This window comes from Dama dama, chromosome X (assembly GCF_033118175.1).
Source record: "Dama dama isolate Ldn47 chromosome X, ASM3311817v1, whole genome shotgun sequence".
NCBI classification, from domain to species: Eukaryota; Metazoa; Chordata; class Mammalia; order Artiodactyla; family Cervidae; genus Dama; species Dama dama.
Window position 1 is genome coordinate 30741267 of NC_083714.1, and position 21811 is coordinate 30763077.

A 21811-nucleotide genomic window follows, 5' to 3' on the forward strand; every position below is an offset into this window, starting at 1 on the left:
TCACGATCCCCAACAATTCAAACGGTGGCTAGGTGATGACTTGAACTTAATGACCCGGCCCAAACAAGCTCTCTCATCTTCCTTTGAAGAAGAATGTGGATTCCGTGCTAGTGCGTGTCTTCCAGATCGCGACAGTCTCATGCGACTCTTGCCTCCCCATGGACTGTAGCCCACCCGCCTGAACTGTCCGTGGAATTATTCAGGCATGAACCCGGGGCTGGTTTACCATGTCATTCTCCAGTGGATCTTCCTGACCGACCGAGGGATCGAACCCGTGTCTCCTTTAGCTCCTGTAGCACTGCGGTCAGATTTTTTATGGTCTGAGTCTTGGAAGGCCGAATTAATCATCTCGGTCACCTTCTTGCCTCCAGTTAACTATTTAGCTCCTCACAAAAGCATTGAGGTCCGGTTGCTGGGCCGTCTGGGACACAGGCACATGGGACCAGGACATAGAGTTGGCGATGCCTGAGGGCAAGTCTGACGCACAGCTGGGTGGGGTAGAGATTTGGTGGCAGTAGTCAGGGCTGGTGGGAGGAGGCGGCGGTGGCAGTAGCCAATCTCTCATCCACAGCACCGAAGCAGGACATGAAGCCTCAATTCCAAGAGTGTCAGACAATGTCGTGCTTGTGGAGCTCCTTCTTTAGGAAACGAAGTAGCCAGAAGTTGCCATCGAAGATAAGCAAGTGACATAGTTCATACATTACAGTGCTTGGACTGGATTCCAGAATGCAGAGTCCTCAAGCATGTGCATACCAATCTGCAAAGCAAGAACTTCAAAGAGACAGTCAGCAGAGGCATGCAGAGGGGAAGACACATACAAGGGGCGGCCCCTGGCAAGAAGCCTGGTGCAACGCAACAGAGAAACATTGAAGTGAAAACGAAAAAGAACAAACTTAGAACTCCCCTGGAACTGGAGATGGTGGCAGCCCCCGTGAATCACCTCAGCCTCCTCCCCAGAGAAGGTCTCGAGTAATTCCAACTGTTGAGAATGAGGAAACGTTCATGAGCAGAGGTGACATCAAAATCTCGATCCCCGAAGTACTCAAACGGTGGCTAGGTGATGACTAGAAGATAAGTACCCGGCCCAAACAAGCTCTCTCATCTTCCTGTCAAGAAGACTGTGGATTCCGTGCTAGTGCGTGTCTTCCAGATCGCGACAGTCTCATGCGACTCTTGCCTCCCCATGGACTGTAGCCCACCAGCCTGCACTGTCCCTGGAATTATCCAGGCATGAACCCGGGAGTGGGTTACCATGTCATTCTCCAGGGGATCTTCCTGACCTAGGGATCAAACCCGTGTGTCCAGTAGCTCCTGTAGCACTGCGGTCAGATTTTTTATGGTCTGAGTCTTGGAAGGCCAAATTAATCGTCTCGGTCACCTTCTTGCCTCCAGTTAAATATTTAGCTCCTCAAAAAAGCATTGAGGTCCGGTTGCTGGGCCGTCTGTGGACGCATGTACATGGCACCAGGACATAGAGTTGGCGATGCCTGAGGGCAAGTCTGACGCAAGCTGGGTAGGGTAGAGAGTTGGTGGCAGTAGTCAGGGCTGGTGGGAGGAGGAGGCAGTGGCAGTAGCCAATCTCTCAACCACAGCATCGAAGCAGGACACGAAGCCTCAATTCCAGGAGGGTGAGACAGGGCCGTGCTTGTGGAGCTCCTTCTTTAGATAACAAAGGAGCTAGTAGTTGCCATCGAAGATAAGCAACTGCCATACTTCATACATTACAGTGCTTGGACTGCATTCCAGAAAGCAGAGTCCTCAAGCATGTGGGTACTAATCAGCAAAGCAAGAAGAACTTCAAAGAGCCAGTCAGCAGAGGCATGCAGAGGGGAAGACGCATGCGAGGGGCGGCCCCTGGCAAGAAGCCTGGTGCAATGCAACAGAGAAACATTGAAGCGAAAACGAAAAAGAACAAACGTAGAACTCCCCTGGAACTGGAGATGGTGGCTGCCCCTGTGAGTCACCTCAGCCTCCTCCCAAGAGACGGTCTAGGGTACATCCTACTCTTGAAAACGAGGACACAGTCACGAGCAGGACTGCCATCAAAGTCACAATCCCCGACAACTCAAACGGTGGCTAGGTGATGACTAAAACTTAATTACCCGGCCCAAACAAGCTCTCTCATCTTCCTGTCAAGAAGAATGTGGATTCCGTGCTAGTGCGTGTCTTCCAGATCGCGACAGTCTCATGCGACTCTTGCCTCCCCATGGACTGTAGCCCACCAGCCTGCACTGTCCCTGGAATTATCCAGGCATGAACCCGGGAGTGGGTTACCGTGTCATTCTCCAGTGGATCTTCCTGACCTAGGGATCAAACCCATGTCTCCTGTAGCTCCTGTAGAACTGCGGTCAGATTTTTTATGGTCTGAGTCGTAGAAGGCCAAATTAATCGTCTCGGTCACCTTCTTGCCTCCAGTTAAATATTTAGCTCCTCAAAAAAGCATTGAGGTCAGGTTGCTGGGCCGTCTGCGGACGCAGGTGCATTGGGAACAGGACGTAGAGTTGGCGATGCCTGAAGGCAAGTCTGACACACAGCTGGGTGGGGTAGAGAGTTGGTGGCAGTAGTCAGGGTTGGTGGGAGGAGGCAGCGGTGGCAGTAGCCAATCTCTCATCCACAGCACCGAAGCAGGACCCGAAACCTCAATTCCTAGAGGGTGAGGCAGTGCCGTGCTTGTGGACCTCCTTTTCTAGGAAACGAAGTAGAACCTTTGTGGGGAGGAGCCAAGATGGTGCAGGAGTAGGACGGGCAGACCACTTTCTCTCCTACAAATTCATCGAAAGAATAACTGAACACAGAGAAAACTTCACTAAACAACTTCTGATCGCTAGCTTAGGTCATCAGGCGCCCAGAAAAGCAGCCCATTGTCTTCAAAAGGAGGTAGGACAAAATATAAAAGATAAAAAGTGAGACAAAAGAGCTAAGGATGGATATCCGTCCGGGAAGGGAGTCTTAGGCGGCACTGCTTGGGATAGGGTCCGGGCCTGAGTGCCCTGAGGACTATCGGAGGGAGCTTCTGTGAGTTGCCAACCTGAACTGTGGGAGAGCAAAAGAGAGAGAGAAAACTAACCGGCCCAAACACACTGCTGGCCGTTCGCAGAACAAAGGAACCGAGAAAGTCCAGAGAAGAGCTCGCAGGCTGCGGACCGGCCCAGCCCCGCCAGAGGCAGGAGGCGGGGGGAGGGGAAGGTCGCGGCGAGACACAGGGCGCAGGCACCTGACCGGCGCGAGTGGGGACTGGGGCTAGGGACGCGGAGGGCAGAAGGCGCACGCACCCGACTGGCGCCAGCAGAAACTGAGACTGGGTCCGCGGAAGGAAGTGGGCGCGCCACACCTGGGGAGAGTGCGCCCATCAAGCCCCTGGCTGCCTGGACCGCTCTGACGGGGAAGGCACAGAGAGCAGGCACAGCTGTTTGCTCCGCGCTTTTGTGGAACACCCGAGGGCTGGAACCGCGCGCAGTGCGGGGCGCGCTCCATATGGAGCGGCTGGGAGCCTGAGCAGCGCAGACGGAGAAAGCAGCACCAGCCCCTCCCTGCAGCGCCAGCCCCTCCCCGCAGCGCCAGCCCCTCCCTGCAGCGCCAGCCCCTCCCCGCACAGCGACGGAACTAGCTACCTGAATAAGAGTCCACCTCCGCCCGCCTGTGTCAGGGCAGAAATGAGGCTCTGAAGAGACTGGCAAACAGAAGCCAAATAAACAAAGGGAACCGCTTCAGAACGGACCGGTGCAACAGATTAAAATCCCTGTATAAAACACCGACTACACCGGAAGGGGCCTGTAGATATCGAGAAGTGTAAGCTGGCTCGAGGAGCTATCTGAAACTGAGCCGAACCCACACTGATGGCAACACCTCCAGAGAAATTCCTAGATGTATTTTTACCTTGTTTTTTAAATTTTTTATTTTTTCTTTTTTATTTTTTCTCTTTTATTTTCCTTTAAAATTCCCTATTACTCCCCCATTACTCCTTAACTTTCATTTGTATAGATTTTTACGATTTTTTTAATTAGGGAAAAAAATTTTTTTTTCTTTCTTTTTTTTTCTTTCCTTTTTCTCTTCTATTTTCTATTTTTCTCTTTCTCTTATTTCTTTTGAAGTCCTCTAGTACCCCTCTACTACTCCGTAATTTTCATTTTCAATACACTATAACCTTACAAAAAAAAAAAAAGAAAAGAGAAGCCCTATTTTTAAACCGAAATTCAGTTCCCATTTTTATTCAGGAGTGTGTTGATTATTCTCTCCCAATCTTGACTCTCTGTTTTCTACCTCAGAACACCTCTATTGCCTCCTTTCCCCTTCTCTTCCCAATCCAATTCTGTGAATCTTGGTCGGTGTCTGGGCTACGGAGAACACTCTGGGAACAGACAACTGCGTAGATCTGTCTCTCTCCTCTTGAGTCCCCCTTTTTCTCCTCCTGCTCATCTCTATCTCCCTCCTCCCTCTCCTCTTCTTCATGTAACTCTGTGAACCTCTCTGGGTGTCCCTAACGGGGGAGAATCTTTTTGCCATTAACCTAGAAGTTTTATTATCAGTGCTGTATAGTTGGGAGAAGTCCTGAGACTACAGGAAGAATAAAACTGAAATCCAGAGGCAGGAGACTTAAGCCCAAAACCTGAGAACACCAGAAAACTCCTGACTACATGGAACTTTAAGTAGTAAGTGACCGTCCAAAAGCCTCCATACCTACACTGAAACCAACCACCACCCAAGAGCCAATAAGTTTTAGAGCAAGACATACCACGCAAATTCTCCAGCAATGCAGGAACACAGCCCTGAACGTCAACATACAGGCTGCCCAAGGTCACACCTAACACATAGACCCAACTCAAAACTCATTACTGGGCACTCCATTGCTCTCCAAAGAGAAGAAATCAAGTTCCATGCCCCAGAACACTGATGCAAGCTTCCCCAACCAGGAAACCTTGACAAGCCAATTGTCTAACCCCACCCATTGGGGGTAAATCCTCCACAATAAAAAGGAACCACAGACCTCCAGAATACAGAAAGCCCACTCCAGACACAGCAATCTAAACAAGATGAAAAGGCAAAGAAATATCCAACAGGTAAAGGAACATGAAAAATGCCCACCAAGTCAAACAACAGAGGAGGAGATAGGGAATCTACCTAAAAAAGAATTTAGAATAATGATAATAAAAATGATCCAAAGTCTTGAAAACAAAATGGAGTTACAGATAAATAGCCCGGAGACAAAGATTGAAAAGATGCAAGAAATGTTTAATAAAGACCCAGAAGAAATAAAAAAGAGTCAATTAAAAATGAATAATGCAATGAATGAGATCAAAAACACTTTGGAGGGAACGAAGAGTAGAATAACAGAGGCAGAAGATAGGATAAGTGAGGTAGAAGATAAAATGATGGAAATAAATGAAGCAGAGAGGAAAAAAGAAAAAAGGATCAAAAGAAATGAGGACAACCTCAGGGACCTCTGGGACAATGTGAAACGCCCCCAACATTCGAATCATAGGAGTCCCAGAAGAAGAAGACAAAAAGAAAGGCCATGAGAAAATACTCGAGGAGATAATAGCTTAAAACTTCTCTAAAATTGGGAAGGAAATAGCCACCCAAGTCCAAGAAACCCAGAGAGTCCCAAACAGGATAAACCCAAGGCGAAACACCCCAAGACACATATTAATCAAATTAACAAAGATCAAACACAAAGAACAAATATTACAAGCAGCAAGGAAGAAACAACAAATAACACACAAAGGGATTCCCGTAAGGATAACAGCTGATCTATCAATAGAAACCCTCCAGGCCAGAAGGGAATGGCAGGACGTACTGAAAGTAATGAAAGAGAATAACCTACAACCCAGATTACTGTACCCAGCAAGGATCTCATTCAGATATGAAGGAGAATTCAAAAGCTTTACAGACAAGCAAAAGCTGAGAGAATTCAGCACCACCAAACCAGCTCTTCAACAAACGCTAAAGGATCTTATCTAGACAGGAAATGCAGAAAGACTGTATAAAGGTGAACCCAAAACAACAAAGTAAATGGCAACGGGACCACACCTATCAATAATTACCTTAAAGGGAAATGGGTTGAATGCCCCAACCAAAAGACAAAGAGTGGCTGAATGGATACAAAAACAAGACCCCTATATATGCTGTCTACAAGAGACCCACCTCAAAACAAGAGACACATACAGACTAAAAGTGAAGGGCTGGAAGAAAGTATTTCACGCAAACGGAGACCAAAAGAAAGCAGGAGTCGCAATACTCATATCAGATAAAATAGACTTTCAAATAAAGGAGGTGAAAAGAGACAAAGAAGGACACTACATAATGATCAAAGGATCAATCCAAGAAGAAGATATAACAATTATAAATATATATGCACCCAACATAGGAGCACCGCAATATGTACGGCAAACACTAACGAGTATGAAAGAGGAAATTAATAGTAACACAATAATAGTGGGAGACTTTAATACCCCACTCACAACAATGGATAGATCAACTAAACAGAAAATTAACAAGGAAACACAAACCTTAAATGACACAATGGACCAGCTAGACCTAATTGATATCTTATAGGACATTTCACCCCAAAACAATCAACTTCACCTTTTTCTCAAGTGCACACGGAACCTTCTCCAGAATAGATCACATCCTGGGCCATAAATCTGGTCTTGGAAAATTCAAAAAAATTGAAATCCTTCCAGTCATCTTTTCTGACCACAGTGCAGTAAGATTAGATCTCAATTACAGGAAAAAAATTGTTAAAAATTCAAACATATGGAGGCTAAATAACACGCTTCTGAATAACCAACAAATCATAGAAGAAATCAAAAAAGAAATCAAAATATGTATAGAAATGAATGAAAATGAAAACACAACAACCCAAAACCTATGGGAGACTGTAAAAGCAGTGCTAAGGGGAAGGTTCATAGCATTACACGCTTACATCAAGAAACAAGAAAAAAGCCAAATAAATAACCTAACTCTACACCGAAAGCAATTAGAGAAGGAAGAAATGAAGAACCCCAGGGTTAGCAGAAGGAAAGAAATCTTAAAAATCAGGGCAGAAATAAATGCAATAGAAACTAAAGAGACCATAGCAAAAATCAACAAAGCTAAAAGCTGGTTTTTTGAAAAAATAAACAAAACTGACAAACCATTAGCAAGACTCATTAAGAAACAAAGAGAGAAGAACCAAATCAACAAAATTAGAAATGAAAATGGAGAGATCACAACAGACAACACTGAAATACAAAGGATCATAAGAGACTACTACCAGCAGCTCTATGCCAATAGAATGGACAACTTGGATGAAATGGACAAATTCTTAGAAAAGTATAACTTTCCAAAACTGAACCAGGAAGAAATAGAAGATGTTAACAGACCCATCACAAGCAAGGAAATCGAAACTGTAATCAAAAATCTTCCAGCAAACAAAAGCCCAGGACCAGATGGCTTCACAGCTGAATTCTACCAAAAATTTAGAGAAGAGCTAACACCTATCTTACTCAAACTCTTCCAGAAAATTGCAGATGAAGGTAAGCTTCCAAACTCATTCTATGAGGCCACCATCACCCTAATTCCAAAACCAGACAAAGATGCCACAAAAAAAGAAAACTACAGGCCAATATCACTGATGAACATAGATGCAAAAATCCTTAACAAAATTCTAGCAAACAGAATCCAACAACATATTAAAAAAATCATACACCATGACCAAGTGGGCTTTATCCCAGGAATGCAAGGATTCTTTAATATCCACAAATCAATCAATGTAATACACCACAGTAACAAATTGAAAGATAAAAACCGTATGATTATCTCAATAGATGCAGAGAAAGCCTTTGACAAAATTCAACACTCATTTATGATTAAACCTCTCCAGAAAGCAGGAATAGAATGAACATACCTCAACATAATAAAAGCTATATATGACAAACCCACAGCAAGTATCACCCTCAGTGGTGAAAAATTGAAAGCATTTCCCCTGAAATCAGGAACAAGACAAGGGTGCCCACTCTCACCACTACTATTCAACATAGTGTTGGAAGTTTTGGCCACAGCAATCAGAGCAGAAAAAGAAATAAAAGGGATCCAGAGAGGAAAAGAAGAAGTGAAACTCTCACTGTTTGCAGATGACATGATCCTCTACATAGAAAACCCTAAAGACTCTTCCAGAAAATTACTAGAGCTAATCAATGAATATAGTAAAGTTGCAGGATATAAAATTAACACACAGAAATCCCTTGCATTCCTATATACTAACAATGAAAAAACAGAAAGAGAAATTAAGGAAACAATACCATTCACCACTGCAACAAAAAGAATAAGATACTTAGGAGTACATCTACCTAAAGAAACAAAAGACCTATACATAGAAAGCTATAAAACACTGATGAAAGAAATCAAAGAGGACACAAACAGATGGAGAAACATACCGTGTTCATGGATTGGAAGAATCAATACTGTCAAAATGGCTATTCTACCCAGAGCAATCTATAGATTCAGTGCAATCCCTATCAAGCTACCAACGGTATTTTTCACAGAACTAGACCAAAGAATTTCACAATTTGTATGGAAATACAAAAAAACCTCGAATAGCCAAAGTAATCTTGAGAAAGAAGAATGGAACTGGAGGAATCAACCTGCCTGACTTCAGACTCTACTACAAAGCCACAGTCATCAAGACAGTATGGTAGTGGCACAAAGACAGAAATATAGATCAATGGAACAGAATAGAAAGCCCAGAGATAAATCCGCGAACCTATGGACACCTTATCTTTGACAAAGGAGGCAAGGACATACAATGGAAAAAAAGACAACCTCTTCAACAAGTGGTGCTGGGAAAACTGGTCAACCACTTGTAAAAGAATGAAACTAGAACACTTTCTAACACCATACACAAAAATAAACTCAAACTGGATTAAAGATCTAAATGTAAGACCAGAAACTATAAAACTCCTAGAGGAGAACATAGGCAAAACACTCTCTGACACAAATCACAGCAAGATCCGCTATGACCCACCTCCCAGAATATTGCAAATAAAAGCAAAACTAAACCAATGGGACCTAATGAAACTTAAAAGCTTTTGCACTACAAAGGAAACTATAAGTAAGGTGAAAAGACAGCCCTCAGATTGGGAGAAAATAATAGCAAATGAAGAAAGAGACAAAGGATTAATCTCAAAAATATACAAGCAACTCCTGCAGCTCAATTCCAGAAAAATAAAAGACCCAATCAAAACATGGGCCAAAGAACTAATCAGACATTTCTCCAAAGAAGACATACAGATGGCTAACACACACATGAAAAGATGCTCAACATCACTCATTCTCAGAGAAATGCAAATCAAAACCACAATGAGGTACCATTACACGCCAGCCAGGATGGCTGCTATCCAAAAGTCTACAAGCAATAAATGCTGGAGAGGGTGTGGAGAAAAGGGAACCCTCTTACACTGTTGGTGGCAATGCAAACTAGTACAGCCGCTATGGAAAACAGTGTGGAGAATTCTTAAAAAACTGGAAATAGAACTGCCATATGACCCAGCAATACCACTTCTGGGCATACACACTGAGGAAACCAGATCTGAAAGAGACACGTGCACCCCAATGTTCATCGCAGCACTGTTCATAATTGCCAGGACATGGAAGCAACCTAGATGCCCATCAGCAGACGAATGGATAAGGAAGCTGTGGTACATATACACCATGGAATATTACTCAGCCATTAAAAAGAATTCATTTGAATCAGTCCTAATGAGATGGATGAAACTGGAGCCCATTATATAGAGTGAAGTAAGCCAGAAAGATAAAGAACATTAAAGCATACTAACACATATATATGGAATTTAGAAAGATGGTAACGATAACCCTATATGCAAAACAGAAAAAGAGACACAGAAATACACAACAGACTTTTGAACTCTGTGGGGGAAGGTGAGGGTGGGATGTTTCAAAAGAACAGCATGTATACTATCTAAGGTGAAACAGATCACCAGCCCAGGTGGGATGCATGAGACAAGTGCTCGGGCCTGGGGCACTGGGAAGACCCAGAGGAATCGGGTGGAGAGGGAGGTGGGAGGGGGGGATCAGGATGGGGAATACGTGTAAATCCATGGCTGATTCATATCAATGTATGACAAAACCCACTGAAATGTTGTGAAGTAATTAGCCTCCAACTAATAAAAAAAAAAAAAAAAGGAAACGAAGTAGCTAGAAGTTGCCATCGAAGATAAGCAAGTGCCATACTTCATACATTACAAGGCTTGGACTGGATTCCAGAAGGCAGAGTCCTGAAGCGTGTGGATGCCAATCTGCAAAGCAAAAACTTCAAAGAGCCAGTCAGCAGAGGCATGCAGAACGGAAGACGCATGCGAGGGGCGGCCCCTGGCAAGAAGCCTGGTGCAATGCAACAGAGAAACGTTGAAGCGAAAACGAAGAAGAACAAACTTAGAACTCCCCTGGAACTGGAGATAGTGGCTGTCCCAGAGAGTCACCTCAGCCTCCTCCCAAGAGACGGTCTCGGGTAGATCCTACTGTTGAAAACGAGGACAAAGTCATGAGCAGAACTGCCGACAAAGTCACGATCCCCAACAATTCAAACGGTGGCTAGGTGATGACTTGAACTTAATGACCCGGCCCAAACAAGCTCTCTCATCTTCCTTTGAAGAAGAATGTGGATTCCGTGCTAGTGCGTGTCTTCCAGATCACGACAGTCTCATGCGACTCTTGCCTCCCCATGGACTGTAGCCCACCCGCCTGAACTGTCCGTGGAATTATTCAGGCATGAACCCGGGGCTGGTTTACCATGTCATTCTCCAGTGGATCTTCCTGACCGACCGAGGGATCGAACCCGTGTCTCCTTTAGCTCCTGTAGCACTGCGGTCAGATTTTTTATGGTCTGAGTCTTGGAAGGCCGAATTAATCATCTCGGTCACCTTCTTGCCTCCAGTTAAATATTTAGCTCCTCACAAAAGCATTGAGGTCCGGTTGCTGGGCCGTCTGGGACACAGGCACATGGGACCAGGACATAGAGTTGGCGATGCCTGAGGGCAAGTCTGACGCACAGCTGGGTGGGGTAGAGATTTGGTGGCAGTAGTCAGGGCTGGTGGGAGGAGGCGGCGGTGGCAGTAGCCAATCTCTCATCCACAGCACCGAAGCAGGACATGAAGCCTCAATTCCAAGAGTGTCAGACAATGTCGTGCTTGTGGAGCTCCTTCTTTAGGAAACGAAGTAGCCAGAAGTTGCCATCGAAGATAAGCAAGTGACATAGTTCATACATTACAGTGCTTGGACTGGATTCCAGAATGCAGAGTCCTCAAGCATGTGCATACCAATCTGCAAAGCAAGAACTTCAAAGAGACAGTCAGCAGAGGCATGCAGAGGGGAAGACACATACAAGGGGCGGCCCCTGGCAAGAAGCCTGGTGCAACGCAACAGAGAAACATTGAAGTGAAAATGAAAAAGAACAAACTTAGAACTCCCCTGGAACTGGAGATGGTGGCAGCCCCCGTGAGTCACCTCAGCCTCCTCCCCAGAGAAGGTCTCGAGTAATTCCAACTGTTGAAAATGAGGAAACGTTCATGAGCAGAGGTGACATCAAAATCTCGATCCCCGAAGTACTCAAACGGTGGCTAGGTGATGACTAGAAGATAAGTACCCGGCCCAAACAAGCTCTCTCATCTTCCTGTCAAGAAGACTGTGGATTCCGTGCTAGTGCGTGTCTTCCAGATCGCGACAGTCTCATGCGACTCTTGCCTCCCCATGGACTGTAGCCCACCAGCCTGCACTGTCCCTGGAATTATCCAGGCATGAACCCGGGAGTGGGTTACCATGTCATTCTCCAGGGGATCTTCCTGACCTAGGGATCAAACCCGTGTGTCCAGTAGCTCCTGTAGCACTGCGGTCAGATTTTTTATGGTCTGAGTCTTGGAAGGCCAAATTAATCGTCTCGGTCACCTTCTTGCCTCCAGTTAAATATTTAGCTCCTCAAAAAAGCATTGAGGTCCGGTTGCTGGGCCGTCTGTGGACGCATGTACATGGCACCAGGACATAGAGTTGGCGATGCCTGAGGGCAAGTCTGACGCAAGCTGGGTAGGGTAGAGAGTTGGTGGCAGTAGTCAGGGCTGGTGGGAGGAGGAGGCAGTGGCAGTAGCCAATCTCTCAACCACAGCATCGAAGCAGGACACGAAGCCTCAATTCCAGGAGGGTGAGACAGGGCCGTGCTTGTGGAGCTCCTTCTTTAGATAACAAAGGAGCTAGTAGTTGCCATCGAAGATAAGCAACTGCCATACTTCATACATTACAGTGCTTGGACTGCATTCCAGAAAGCAGAGTCCTCAAGCATGTGGGTACTAATCAGCAAAGCAAGAAGAACTTCAAAGAGCCAGTCAGCAGAGGCATGCAGAGGGGAAGACGCATGCGAGGGGCGGCCCCTGGCAAGAAGCCTGGTGCAATGCAACAGAGAAACGTTGAAGCGAAAACGAAAAAGAACAAACGTAGAACTCCCCTGGAACTGGAGATGGTGGCTGCCCCTGTGAGTCACCTCAGCCTCCTCCCAAGAGACGGTCTAGGGTACATCCTACTCTTGAAAACGAGGACACAGTCACGAGCAGGACTGCCATCAAAGTCACAATCCCCGACAACTCAAACGGTGGCTAGGTGATGACTAAAACTTAATTACCCGGCCCAAACAAGCTCTCTCATCTTCCTGTCAAGAAGAATGTGGATTCCGTGCTAGTGCGTGTCTTCCAGATCGCGACAGTCTCATGCGACTCTTGCCTCCCCATGGACTGTAGCCCACCAGCCTGCACTGTCCCTGGAATTATCCAGGCATGAACCCGGGAGTGGGTTACCGTGTCATTCTCCAGTGGATCTTCCTGACCTAGGGATCAAACCCATGTCTCCTGTAGCTCCTGTAGAACTGCGGTCAGATTTTTTATGGTCTGAGTCGTAGAAGGCCAAATTAATCGTCTCGGTCACCTTCTTGCCTCCAGTTAAATATTTAGCTCCTCAAAAAAGCATTGAGGTCAGGTTGCTGGGCCGTCTGCGGACGCAGGTGCATTGGGAACAGGACGTAGAGTTGGCGATGCCTGAAGGCAAGTCTGACACACAGCTGGGTGGGGTAGAGAGTTGGTGGCAGTAGTCAGGGTTGGTGGGAGGAGGCAGCGGTGGCAGTAGCCAATCTCTCATCCACAGCACCGAAGCAGGACCCGAAACCTCAATTCCTAGAGGGTGAGGCAGTGCCGTGCTTGTGGACCTCCTTTTCTAGGAAACGAAGTAGAACCTTTGTGGGGAGGAGCCAAGATGGTGCAGGAGTAGGACGGGCAGACCACTTTCTCTCCTACAAATTCATCGAAAGAATAACTGAACACAGAGAAAACTTCACTAAACAACTTCTGATCGCTAGCTTAGGTCATCAGGCGCCCAGAAAAGCAGCCCATTGTCTTCAAAAGGAGGTAGGACAAAATATAAAAGATAAAAAGTGAGACAAAAGAGCTAAGGATGGATATCCGTCCGGGAAGGGAGTCTTAGGCGGCACTGCTTGGGGTAGGGTCCGGGCCTGAGTGCCCTGAGGACTATCGGAGGGAGCTTCTGTGAGTTGCCAACCTGAACTGTGGGAGAGCAAAAGAGAGAGAGAAAACTAACCGGCCCAAACACACTGCTGGCCGTTCGCAGAACAAAGGAACCGAGAAAGTCCAGAGAAGAGCTCGCAGGCTGCGGACCGGCCCAGCCCCGCCAGAGGCAGGAGGCAGGGGGGAGGGGAAGGTCGCGGCGAGACACAGGGCGCAGGCACCTGACCGGCGCGGGTGGGGACTGGGGCTAGGGACGCGGAGGGCAGAAGGCGCACGCACCCGACTGGCGCCAGCAGAAACTGAGACTGGGTCCGCGGAAGGAAGTGGGCGCGCCACACCTGGGGAGAGTGCGCCCATCAAGCCCCTGGCTGCCTGGACCGCTCTGACGGGGAAGGCACAGAGAGCAGGCACAGCTGTTTGCTCCGCGCTTTTGTGGAACACCCGAGGGCTGGAACCGCGCGCAGTGCGGGGCGCGCTCCATATGGAGCGGCTGGGAGCCTGAGCAGCGCAGACGGAGAAAGCAGCACCAGCCCCTCCCTGCAGCGCCAGCCCCTCCCCGCAGCGCCAGCCCCTCCCTGCAGCGCCAGCCCCTCCCCGCACAGCGACGGAACTAGCTACCTGAATAAGAGTCCACCTCCGCCCGCCTGTGTCAGGGCAGAAATGAGGCTCTGAAGAGACTGGCAAACAGAAGCCAAATAAACAAAGGGAACCGCTTCAGAACGGACCGGTGCAACAGATTAAAATCCCTGTATAAAACACCGACTACACCGGAAGGGGCCTGTAGATATCGAGAAGTGTAAGCTGGCTCGAGGAGCTATCTGAAACTGAGCCGAACCCACACTGATGGCAACACCTCCAGAGAAATTCCTAGATGTATTTTTACCTTGTTTTTTAAATTTTTTATTTTTTCTTTTTTATTTTTTCTCTTTTATTTTCCTTTAAAATTCCCTATTACTCCCCCATTACTCCTTAACTTTCATTTGTATAGATTTTTACGATTTTTTTAATTAGGGAAAAAAATTTTTTTTTCTTTCTTTTTTTTTCTTTCCTTTTTCTCTTCTATTTTCTATTTTTCTCTTTCTCTTATTTCTTTTGAAGTCCTCTAGTACCCCTCTACTACTCCGTAATTTTCATTTTCAATACACTATAACCTTACAAAAAAAAAAAAGAAAAGAGAAGCCCTATTTTTAAACCGAAATTCAGTTCCCATTTTTATTCAGGAGTGTGTTGATTATTCTCTCCCAATCTTGACTCTCTGTTTTCTACCTCAGAACACCTCTATTGCCTCCTTTCCCCTTCTCTTCCCAATCCAATTCTGTGAATCTTGGTCGGTGTCTGGGCTACGGAGAACACTCTGGGAACAGACAACTGCGTAGATCTGTCTCTCTCCTCTTGAGTCCCCCTTTTTCTCCTCCTGCTCATCTCTATCTCCCTCCTCCCTCTCCTCTTCTTCATGTAACTCTGTGAACCTCTCTGGGTGTCCCTAACGGGGGAGAATCTTTTTGCCATTAACCTAGAAGTTTTATTATCAGTGCTGTATAGTTGGGAGAAGTCCTGAGACTACAGGAAGAATAAAACTGAAATCCAGAGGCAGGAGACTTAAGCCCAAAACCTGAGAACACCAGAAAACTCCTGACTACATGGAACTTTAAGTAGTAAGTGACCGTCCAAAAGCCTCCATACCTACACTGAAACCAACCACCACCCAAGAGCCAATAAGTTTTAGAGCAAGACATACCACGCAAATTCTCCAGCAATGCAGGAACACAGCCCTGAACGTCAACATACAGGCTGCCCAAGGTCACACCTAACACATAGACCCAACTCAAAACTCATTACTGGGCACTCCATTGCTCTCCAAAGAGAAGAAATCAAGTTCCATGCCCCAGAACACTGATGCAAGCTTCCCCAACCAGGAAACCTTGACAAGCCAATTGTCTAACCCCACCCATTGGGGGTAAATCCTCCACAATAAAAAGGAACCACAGACCTCCAGAATACAGAAAGCCCACTCCAGACACAGCAATCTAAACAAGATGAAAAGGCAAAGAAATATCCAACAGGTAAAGGAACATGAAAAATGCCCACCAAGTCAAACAACAGAGGAGGAGATAGGGAATCTACCTAAAAAAGAATTTAGAATAATGATAATAAAAATGATCCAAAGTCTTGAAAACAAAATGGAGTTACAGATAAATAGCCCGGAGACAAAGATTGAAAAGATGCAAGAAATGTTTAATAAAGACCCAGAAGAAATAAAAAAGAGTCAATTAAAAATGAATAATGCAATGAATGAGATCAAAAACACTTTGGAGGGAACGAAGAGTAGAATAACAGAGGCAGAAGATAGGATAAGTGAGGTAGAAGATAAAATGATGGAAATAAATGAAGCAGAGAGGAAAAAAGAAAAAAGGATCAAAAGAAATGAGGACAACCTCAGGGACCTCTGGGACAATGTGAAACGCCCCCAACATTCGAATCATAGGAGTCCCAGAAGAAGAAGACAAAAAGAAAGGCCATGAGAAAATACTCGAGGAGATAATAGCTTAAAACTTCTCTAAAATTGGGAAGGAAATAGCCACCCAAGTCCAAGAAACCCAGAGAGTCCCAAACAGGATAAACCCAAGGCGAAACACCCCAAGACACATATTAATCAAATTAACAAAGATCAAACACAAAGAACAAATATTACAAGCAGCAAGGAAGAAACAACAAATAACACACAAAGGGATTCCCGTAAGGATAACAGCTGATCTATCAATAGAAACCCTCCAGGCCAGAAGGGAATGGCAGGACGTACTGAAAGTAATGAAAGAGAATAACCTACAACCCAGATTACTGTACCCAGCAAGGATCTCATTCAGATATGAAGGAGAATTCAAAAGCTTTACAGACAAGCAAAAGCTGAGAGAATTCAGCACCACCAAACCAGCTCTTCAACAAACGCTAAAGGATCTTATCTAGACAGGAAATGCAGAAAGACTGTATAAAGGTGAACCCAAAACAACAAAGTAAATGGCAACGGGACCACACCTATCAATAATTACCTTAAAGGGAAATGGGTTGAATGCCCCAACCAAAAGACAAAGATTGGCTGAATGGATACAAAAACAAGACCCCTATATATGCTGTCTACAAGAGACCCACCTCAAAACAAGAGACACATACAGACTAAAAGTGAAGGGCTGGAAGAAAGTATTTCACGCAAACGGAGACCAAAAGAAAGCAGGAGTCGCAATACTCATATCAGATAAAATAGACTTTCAAATAAAGGAGGTGAAAAGAGACAAAGAAGGACACTACATAATGATCAAAGGATCAATCCAAGAAGAAGATATAACAATTATAAATATATATGCACCCAACATAGGAGCACCGCAATATGTACGGCAAACACTAACGAGTATGAAAGAGGAAATTAATAGTAACACAATAATAGTGGGAGACTTTAATACCCCACTCACAACAATGGATAGATCAACTAAACAGAAAATTAACAAGGAAACACAAACCTTAAATGACACAATGGACCAGCTAGACCTAATTGATATCTTATAGGACATTTCACCCCAAAACAATCAACTTCACCTTTTTCTCAAGTGCACACGGAACCTTCTCCAGAATAGATCACATCCTGGGCCATAAATCTGGTCTTGGAAAATTCAAAAAAATTGAAATCCTTCCAGTCATCTTTTCTGATCACAGTGCAGTAAGATTAGATCTCAATTACAGGAAAAAAATTGTTAAAAATTCAAACATATGGAGGCTAAATAACACGCTTCTGAATAACCAACAAATCATAGAAGAAATCAAAAAAGAAATCAAAATATGTATAGAAATGAATGAAAATGAAAACACAACAACCCAAAACCTATGGGAGACTGTAAAAGCAGTGCTAAGGGGAAGGTTCATAGCATTACACGCTTACATCAAGAAACAAGAAAAAAGCCAAATAAATAACCTAACTCTACACCGAAAGCAATTAGAGAAGGAAGAAATGAAGAACCCCAGGGTTAGCAGAAGGAAAGAAATCTTAAAAATCAGGGCAGAAATAAATGCAATAGAAACTAAAGAGACCATAGCAAAAATCAACAAAGCTAAAAGCTGGTTTTTTGAAAAAATAAACAAAACTGACAAACCATTAGCAAGACTCATTAAGAAACAAAGAGAGAAGAACCAAATCAACAAAATTAGAAATGAAAATGGAGAGATCACAACAGACAACACTGAAATACAAAGGATCATAAGAGACTACTACCAGCAGCTCTATGCCAATAGAATGGACAACTTGGATGAAATGGACAAATTCTTAGAAAAGTATAACTTTCCAAAACTGAACCAGGAAGAAATAGAAGATGTTAACAGACCCATCACAAGCAAGGAAATCGAAACTGTAATCAAAAATCTTCCAGCAAACAAAAGCCCAGGACCAGATGGCTTCACAGCTGAATTCTACCAAAAATTTAGAGAAGAGCTAACACCTATCTTACTCAAACTCTTCCAGAAAATTGCAGATGAAGGTAAGCTTCCAAACTCATTCTATGAGGCCACCATCACCCTAATTCCAAAACCAGACAAAGATGCCACAAAAAAAGAAAACTACAGGCCAATATCACTGATGAACATAGATGCAAAAATCCTTAACAAAATTCTAGCAAACAGAATCCAACAACATATTAAAAAAATCATACACCATGACCAAGTGGGCTTTATCCCAGGAATGCAAGGATTCTTTAATATCCACAAATCAATCAATGTAATACACCACAGTAACAAATTGAAAGATAAAAACCGTATGATTATCTCAATAGATGCAGAGAAAGCCTTTGACAAAATTCAACACTCATTTATGATTAAACCTCTCCAGAAAGCAGGAATAGAATGAACATACCTCAACATAATAAAAGCTATATATGACAAACCCACAGCAAGTATCACCCTCAGTGGTGAAAAATTGAAAGCATTTCCCCTGAAATCAGGAACAAGACAAGGGTGCCCACTCTCACCACTACTATTCAACATAGTGTTGGAAGTTTTGGCCACAGCAATCAGAGCAGAAAAAGAAATAAAAGGGATCCAGAGAGGAAAAGAAGAAGTGAAACTCTCACTGTTTGCAGATGACATGATCCTCTACATAGAAAACCCTAAAGACTCTTCCAGAAAATTACTAGAGCTAATCAATGAATATAGTAAAGTTGCAGGATATAAAATTAACACACAGAAATCCCTTGCATTCCTATATACTAACAATGAAAAAACAGAAAGAGAAATTAAGGAAACAATACCATTCACCACTGCAACAAAAAGAATAAGATACTTAGGAGTACATCTACCTAAAGAAACAAAAGACCTATACATAGAAAGCTATAAAACACTGATGAAAGAAATCAAAGAGGACACAAACAGATGGAGAAACATACCGTGTTCATGGATTGGAAGAATCAATACTGTCAAAATGGCTATTCTACCCAGAGCAATCTATAGATTCAGTGCAATCCCTATCAAGCTACCAACGGTATTTTTCACAGAACTAGACCAAAGAATTTCACAATTTGTATGGAAATACAAAAAAACCTCGAATAGCCAAAGTAATCTTGAGAAAGAAGAATGGAACTGGAGGAATCAACCTGCCTGACTTCAGACTCTACTACAAAGCCACAGTCATCAAGACAGTATGGTAGTGGCACAAAGACAGAAATATAGATCAATGGAACAGAATAGAAAGCCCAGAGATAAATCCGCGAACCTATGGACACCTTATCTTTGACAAAGGAGGCAAGGACATACAATGGAAAAAAAGACAACCTCTTCAACAAGTGGTGCTGGGAAAACTGGTCAACCACTTGTAAAAGAATGAAACTAGAACACTTTCTAACACCATACACAAAAATAAACTCAAACTGGATTAAAGATCTAAATGTAAGACCAGAAACTATAAAACTCCTAGAGGAGAACATAGGCAAAACACTCTCTGACACAAATCACAGCAAGATCCGCTATGACCCACCTCCCAGAATATTGCAAATAAAAGCAAAACTAAACCAATGGGACCTAATGAAACTTAAAAGCTTTTGCACTACAAAGGAAACTATAAGTAAGGTGAAAAGACAGCCCTCAGATTGGGAGAAAATAATAGCAAATGAAGAAAGAGACAAAGGATTAATCTCAAAAATATACAAGCAACTCCTGCAGCTCAATTCCAGAAAAATAAAAGACCCAATCAAAACATGGGCCAAAGAACTAATCAGACATTTCTCCAAAGAAGACATACAGATGGCTAACACACACATGAAAAGATGCTCAACATCACTCATTCTCAGAGAAATGCAAATCAAAACCACAATGAGGTACCATTACACGCCAGCCAGGATGGCTGCTATCCAAAAGTCTACAAGCAATAAATGCTGGAGAGGGTGTGGAGAAAAGGGAACCCTCTTACACTGTTGGTGGCAATGCAAACTAGTACAGCCGCTATGGAAAACAGTGTGGAGAATTCTTAAAAAACTGGAAATAGAACTGCCATATGACCCAGCAATACCACTTCTGGGCATACACACTGAGGAAACCAGATCTGAAAGAGACACGTGCACCCCAATGTTCATCGCAGCACTGTTCATAATTGCCAGGACATGGAAGCAACCTAGATGCCCATCAGCAGACGAATGGATAAGGAAGCTGTGGTACATATACACCATGGAATATTACTCAGCCATTAAAAAGAATTCATTTGAATCAGTCCTAATGAGATGGATGAAACTGGAGCCCATTATATAGAGTGAAGTAAGCCAGAAAGATAAAGAACATTAAAGCATACTAACACATATATATGGAATTTAGAAAGATGGTAACGATAACCCTATATGCAAAACAGAAAAAGAGACACAGAAATACACAACAGACTTTTGAACTCTGTGGGGGAAGGTGAGGGTGGGATGTTTCAAAAGAACAGCATGTATACTATCTAAGGTGAAACAGATCACCAGCCCAGGTGGGATGCATGAGACAAGTGCTCGGGCCTGGGGCACTGGGAAGACCCAGAGGAATCGGGTGGAGAGGGAGGTGGGAGGGGGGGATCGGGATGGGGAATACGTGTAAATCCATGGCTGATTCATATCAATGTATGACAAAACCCACTGAAATGTTGTGAAGTAATTAGCCTCCAACTAATAAAAAAAAAAAAAAAAGGAAACGAAGTAGCTAGAAGTTGCCATCGAAGATAAGCAAGTGCCATACTTCATACATTACAAGGCTTGGACTGGATTCCAGAAGGCAGACTCCTGAAGCGTGTGGATGCCAATCTGCAAAGCAAAAACTTCAAAGAGCCAGTCAGCAGAGGCATGCAGAACGGAAGACGCATGCGAGGGGCGGCCCCTGGCAAGAAGCCTGGTGCAATGCAACAGAGAAACGTTGAAGCGAAAACGAAGAAGAACAAACTTAGAACTCCCCTGGAACTGGAGATAGTGGCTGTCCCAGAGAGTCACCTCAGCCTCCTCCCAAGAGACGGTCTCGGGTAGATCCTACTGTTGAAAACGAGGACAAAGTCATGAGCAGAACTGCCGACAAAGTCACGATCCCCAACAATTCAAACGGTGGCTAGGTGATGACTTGAACTTAATGACCCGGCCCAAACAAGCTCTCTCATCTTCCTTTGAAGAAGAATGTGGATTCCGTGCTAGTGCGTGTCTTCCAGATCGCGACAGTCTCATGCGACTCTTGCCTCCCCATGGACTGTAGCCCACCCGCCTGAACTGTCCGTGGAATTATTCAGGCATGAACCCGGGGCTGGTTTACCATGTCATTCTCCAGTGGATCTTCCTGACCGACCGAGGGATCGAACCCGTGTCTCCTTTAGCTCCTGTAGCACTGCGGTCAGATTTTTTATGGTCTGAGTCTTGGAAGGCCGAATTAATCATCTCGGTCACCTTCTTGCCTCCAGTTAAATATTTAGCTCCTCACAAAAGCATTGAGGTCCGGTTGCTGGGCCGTCTGGGACACAGGCACATGGGACCAGGACATAGAGTTGGCGATGCCTGAGGGCAAGTCTGACGCACAGCTGGGTGGGGTAGAGATTTGGTGGCAGTAGTCAGGGCTGGTGGGAGGAGGCGGCGGTGGCAGTAGCCAATCTCTCATCCACAGCACCGAAGCAGGACATGAAGCCTCAATTCCAAGAGTGTCAGACAATGTCGTGCTTGTGGAGCTCCTTCTTTAGGAAACGAAGTAGCCAGAAGTTGCCATCGAAGATAAGCAAGTGACATAGT

At 44.5% G+C, this 21811-nt stretch overlaps 2 pseudogenes; both read left to right on the forward strand.

The window, feature by feature from the left end:
* The first annotated feature begins 49 nt into the window (after window positions 1-49).
* LOC133052591 (mortality factor 4-like protein 1) lies at window positions 50-10508 on the forward strand (annotated as a pseudogene).
* Window positions 10509-10608: 100 nt separating this feature from the next.
* LOC133052592 (mortality factor 4-like protein 1) lies at window positions 10609-12816 on the forward strand (annotated as a pseudogene).
* The last annotated feature ends 8995 nt before the right edge of the window (window positions 12817-21811 follow it).